This window comes from Megalobrama amblycephala, linkage group LG9, assembly GCF_018812025.1.
Source record: "Megalobrama amblycephala isolate DHTTF-2021 linkage group LG9, ASM1881202v1, whole genome shotgun sequence".
Classification (NCBI taxonomy): domain Eukaryota; kingdom Metazoa; phylum Chordata; class Actinopteri; order Cypriniformes; family Xenocyprididae; genus Megalobrama; species Megalobrama amblycephala.
In genome coordinates, this window is record NC_063052.1 from 4,646,523 (window position 1) to 4,652,753 (window position 6,231).

The window sequence follows — 6,231 nt, forward strand, 5'->3', positions numbered from 1 at the left end:
CTGGAGGACCTGTCAAGCACTGTCTGCTATTGAGCTCCAGCACTATATCAAGCTAATGGGGGGAAAAGTGGGTCAACATGAATTATTCATGAGGTTCCTCCATTTAAAAGCAGACACTTTGTGTATGTCTTGGAGAAAAATAGAAAAAGTCTCAGACAACATGGTGGATTATACCATAATCTGAATTATAAATCACACAAGTCATTAGTTCAACCTGCTACTACAACTGATGCTACATATGATCGATAAGCTAGTGTCATTCAAAGTTAGACAGAAGACGAGACTAAACTACAGAGGGATAACTATTAGTAATTCAATGCATGTTTATTCAGCTAGCTCTCGCACGTCCGTTTGCATGAAAAGATTTTTATGCAACAGAATGGGGGCGCATTAATAAGAAATACTGGCTATTCAATAACTAAAATTCACCCGCTTCAGTTATGACCCACAAGAAGGAAATTCTTTAATATGGCCTAAAGACAGTTATGAGATTAAATGGAGAGCACTGGAGACTCTACTTTTATACTTTTATAAGTTTTATACTTCTCCAAATATTCTCTGAGAAAGACTCCAGTAATCTCGCATAATTTCAGAAGAGACCTGAAAAGGTGCATTCAGTAGTTTGGTAATTTTAAAAGTTTTACACATTAAGAAATAATGCATGTTGAAATGATGTGACCCATGGTGTTACACTAAACATTGGAGAGAATCCTAATGCTCATTGTCTGCAGCCGCTGTAGATAAACTAATAGCGTAGTGTTGTTTGGTGATGAAAAGAGCAAAATTAGATAATGGAACACTTATTATCTTGCCTTACTAGCAGAAAAGATGGGAGAATCAGTATCTGTATTGACAAAGAAGACAAAAGACAGAACGACTGGCAAAGACAAGAAGCAAATATAAACTCTGGTACACTGTAAAAAATGACCGTGTAAAAGACTGTAAAAATGCCGAAAGTTTCCGTACTATATACGGTGAATAACTGTAATAGATCTAACGGTACATTTAATGTAATTTTACGGTAAAATACCGTTAAATTCACAGTTTTGGAAGTGAAAAATAACAATTCGTTGTAAAATTTACAGTGAAAAAACGTAAATTGACATTCCCACAATTCCCTGCGTGACACTTCACATTTGATATATTTTCTTTGAAATAACTCTGTTTCTCATCATAACTTTTTTTCTCATTTTTTTCTAATCAGTTATGTACATTAGGGTTTTATGTTGCATCTAATGTTGTTAAATTAATGTTTATTGCATTTTTAAAATTTCATGCATGTTACCATGATGGTGTTTAGTGTGTGTGTGAATGACACTGTGTGCACCTTCTATATGTTAGTGTTGTTCTTCTCAGCTTGTGGAAAATCTGCTTGTGATGAACTTTGATTCATCATGTGACTCTTATCACCACTGTGTTTGGTGACTGTCAGTGTATTATAAAGGTACAAAAAAAATATTAGTACTTCATTAGGTTGGTAAATTAACATTATATCAGTCAATGAAATACGTTATTTTACCGTAAATTTAACAGATTTTTTTTTTTTACGTTGCTACTGTATTTTTTACGGTAAAGTTCTGGCAACCACAGCTGTCGGTTTTTTACCGTAAATTTTACTGGGATTTTTTTTTACAGTGTACAGCATGCACGAGGTAGAAAATTTTGATGACAAAATTTCTTAGTAGTGATGCCCAAGTTGCTTCTTTGTTGTTGGCCAGGTAAGGGAACTAGCACAAACCTTAGTAAAGTTGCATGATTCATTTAAATACTCTCCTCCCATAAATTTTGCGACTGAAAGGAAAACTCCTACAAATGCACATGCAATAAGATCAGCCACAAAAATAACTGTGTCCACGTCTTTTCAGGGTAAATTTTTCACTGCGTGTCCTTAGAAAATCTGGACAGTAGTTTAACGCAAAAAGAGGGTTTGCTCTGGTGCAAGCTGTTAGTAAATCTGGCCCATTGTGAGGCTGATCTCAAAATTTTCAGTGTAATTTCAGTGTTATATCAATGTAATTTACATAAAACTCGATTTACGTAAAAAGTAAAACCTAATTGTCAAACGTTCCCCAACTGATCTAAATAAACTGACCATAGAAATAAGAAATTTCACAATTCTGATTCTGATTGCAATTCTCCTTAACTTTTCTGGTTTCTTAACTTTTTTTTAAATAATTTTGAAGAAGAATTAAATGGACAATTCACAATTCCCTCAGCATTTTATATGTGATCATTTTAGAATTCTGAAAGCAAAACCGTAATAACAAATCAGAAATAAATTACATTATACAATTCTTGAGGGGGAAAAAAAAGGTTATTGCCTGCTCAGTAGATGCACCTAGCAACTACACTGTCTAACTAGTAACTATCTCTCAGAAATCTTGTAAATCTCTAAAAGTTGATTCATTGTGACAAAAATAGATTTCAAGAAAACAAATTTTCGAGGTGGCAATTTTGTATGAATTCACATGATGTGATTCATACAAAAATACACTATTTTTGGGAACAAAAAAATGCAAGCACGAACTCGTAAAATACATGCGGTTTAGCAAAAAACATACGAATTCGTACAAATGAGGTCATACAAATTCATACGAATTAGCCACCTCTTAAAATACGTACGAATTGCTGTGAGATCGGGTTGTAAAATAGTTACAAATTTGTAAGCATTGTGTTAAAATGATACATGTTGATCATCATGACAGCATCAGAGTTTAAGGCCACTCTGATGCATATATTCTGTCCACATCAGATGGAAGAATGCAGACGTTGCAGAACTAGAGCTGCCAAAACCTCTTCAGAAAAAAAACAAGAAAACTGATCTGACAAAACAAGCCCAAAATAAACAACATGCATCATTAGGCTAAATAGGGGGGCAGGGAAATATATATCAGTACACAGTAAGAATTTTTTGCTCTGTGGCTAATCTCTCAGACAGACAGACAGACAGACGCTGTCACCTCAGTGTTCAGGATTACTCTGTCGCCACAGTTGCTCAGGCCGTCATTGGAGAAAACAGGCCTGTGCAAGAAGTGACATTTAGATCCAGGTTTTCTCCTCTGCTTTGTCTCCTCCTGGTCGTGATGCTGACATTTAATTAGGAGTAGAATGAAGACAGTACTCCAGATTGAGCTTGTACTGACTCTGACCTTTTCAGCCCCTTTGCTCTGATCTGTCATTATAATACCAGGCCACAGAAAAACACTCTCATGATAAGAATACCAAATCGCTCGCCTTACTGCCGAGAGCAGCTCAATTTACCACCGGGACATTAAATCTGCATCCATCAAGTGCCTTGCTCCATACACTCATTCATTCAATGTATATTGCTCACTTTAAATCATTCATGTCTATCTCTAACAATATCTTTACATCTCACACACATAGGCTACCTGTTGACCATGACATAACAAACACACACTTGTCTTACATTATCAAATAGTCAACAAGCAAAAGGAATTCATTTTTATTTAATTATTTAAATTATTTAAATTATTTAATTTCTGGTTCAGTTCATAAAAGTGCAATTCATAGGTAGATGACTAGAAAAAAACAATTATATTCTTTAGTGGGCCTAATTCATAAATTTCAGAGTGATACAACTTCTGTAATATGATAATAATAATAATATATTAAAACAATGAAATTTTGAAAAGATCTTAAAGGGTTAGTTCACCCAAAAATGAAATTTCTGGCATTAATTACTCACCCTCATGTCGTTCCAAACCCGTAATACCTTCGTTCCTCTTCGGAACACAAATTAAGATATTCTTAATAAAATCCGAGATGTTTTTTTTATCTCCCACAGAAAGCAACATAATTACCACATTCAAGGTCCAGAAAAGTAGTAAAGAAATCTTTAAAATAGTCAACGTGACTCCAGTGGTTCAACCTTAGTGTTATGAAGCGACAAGAATACTTTTTGTGCGCAAAAACAAAATAAAGTTAATCGACTTTGACAAATTCGTCTCTCCCCTGTCAGTCTACTATGCCGTTTACATTGTATAGACAGTACAGCGCTTCCGTGTTCTACATCAGAATGCCGATTCAGTATTGGCCGACGTTGTTGACGTGAGCACCACAACTCATGTGTGTGATGCTGACGCACGAGCCGGCCAATAACGAGTCAGCATTCTGATGTAGAACATGTAAACAGCATAGGTTTTTCCTTTTCTTTATCATGGACACTCTTATATGCCATTGTCCCTACACAGAAAAATCCCCGGAGTTAAATCAACTCTGCTCAGAGAACATATGGTCCCTTTCTACATAGAGGTAAAATAACACTGAAGTAGAGTTAACCCTTAAATGCATACCTCGGGTCTTTAGTGACCCGGAACATCATTCACTACCCAACCTTCTTGGTATTCCTCAATCAATTTATTATAAAGAATATAACAAGAAAAAAATCACAAAATTATAAAAGAATGGCTATTTTTGCGTTCATTTTGTATAAAAATTGTATAGGGTCGCGAACGACCCGAGGTGTGTATGAGTGTACGTATATTTTTTCTGCACAACAATAATTGAATCTTAGATGACGGAAAAAGTGCAATTCACCTTTATTTCACAAGGTGGCAATGTCTGATACACAATGCTGAAGTGAGGACTCATTCAGACAGAAAACGAAATAATAAAACAAACATGAAATGGCTCAGCGATTTATTGCAGAGCAAGTACTGAACGCAGTCAAATATGACTGTAACTGTTAATGGATGGATCTGGTGAAGCTGTTAGCGATCAAAATATTGATTTTGAAGATGTTGAAAATTATATAGTTTTGAGAATACGTTTGAGATCGCAAATGGGCTAATATTCATGACCTCAAACATAAAAATAGCCTATTATTTGCTGAATTTACTGGGAAATGAGCTCTGACGAGGACAGTGGTGATGGCATAAAACATCTGCTCAAACTGAACCCTTTCAAGCTCCAAAAGGTAACAAAATATGCTTTATTTTATTCTTTTGTAATTGTTACTCTAATATCAGAGCAGTTTTATATTATGGCAACAGGTAGAGATCCTTCCGTGTTAGATATTGATCCGGGTCGATAAAGACCAGAATATGTAAGAATGATTGGTGAAACAGTCATGCATTTAAGGGTTAAATTGATTTAGTGAATGAGATAACATGCTGTTTGTGGAGTTGTTTAATTTAATGTCTTTTATCTTCAGTTGATTTCATCTAAGGCTGTGGCTGGAAATCATTTGTAGTTATTATATTTCTCTTCAGTGATTCTTGTTAACAGCAGGTGTTCATCACTAATGGTCAATCATAACTTAATTAATCACTTAATTATCTCATTAACTTTAACTCTGCTTCAGTGTTACTTTAACACTATATAGAGAGGGACCATATGTAATCTGAGCAGAGTTGGTTTAACTCTGAGGATTTTGCTGTGTAATTTCTGTGCCACTAGCTAAACGGAACAGCAAAAGTAATGACTGTTCTCAAACATGTTTCCCTCTCTTCAGAGGAATCAGGCTACGAATGACTTATTTCTTAGCCATTTTAAAGTTGCAATATAACGGAAGTAATGACAAATCTTTTCTTCTGTACCATGGCATACATCCGAATGAAACAGATTATCGGAAAAATATGTCGGATGAGAACTTGGTTTTGTCCCTTAGTTGTTAATTGGCTTAACCCTCTGGGGTCTGAGGATTTTCAGGGCCCTGGAGAAGTTTTGACATGCCCTGACATTTGTGCTTTTTTCAGTTGTTCATAAACATATTAATGGAAAAAGTGTCATTACACTGTATTCAGCACAAACTAGGCCACAATAATATGTGAGAAACATGTATGTACATGTTTGTATTTTTGAAGGAATAACATTTATGCATGGTTATTGAAAAAACAAAAAACTTAATTCACTGAAATAAGGACAAAAAAATAATATTATATATGTGTTCACAAGACTTCTGGATATTGGAGGTTGTAGACTAGAGTTTTTGCTTCAGAATGATGTAAAAAATATGCTGCCTACTCGTTCATGTAAAATAATAGAGAGATTTAAATTTTGTAAGACACTTTTTGTCAAGAAACACAGTATGCGTGGAGGCGTGAATTATCATGAATAATGGGTCATTCTCACCCGGGAAGACAAAAGAATCACATAAAGACCTGTAATGACCTGCATAAATAATGAGCTCTTTCAGTCAGGTAGGCTGTGAAAAAACCCTCTGTGATCATATCTCAAGCTCATCATATGGTGTATATCAAACATACA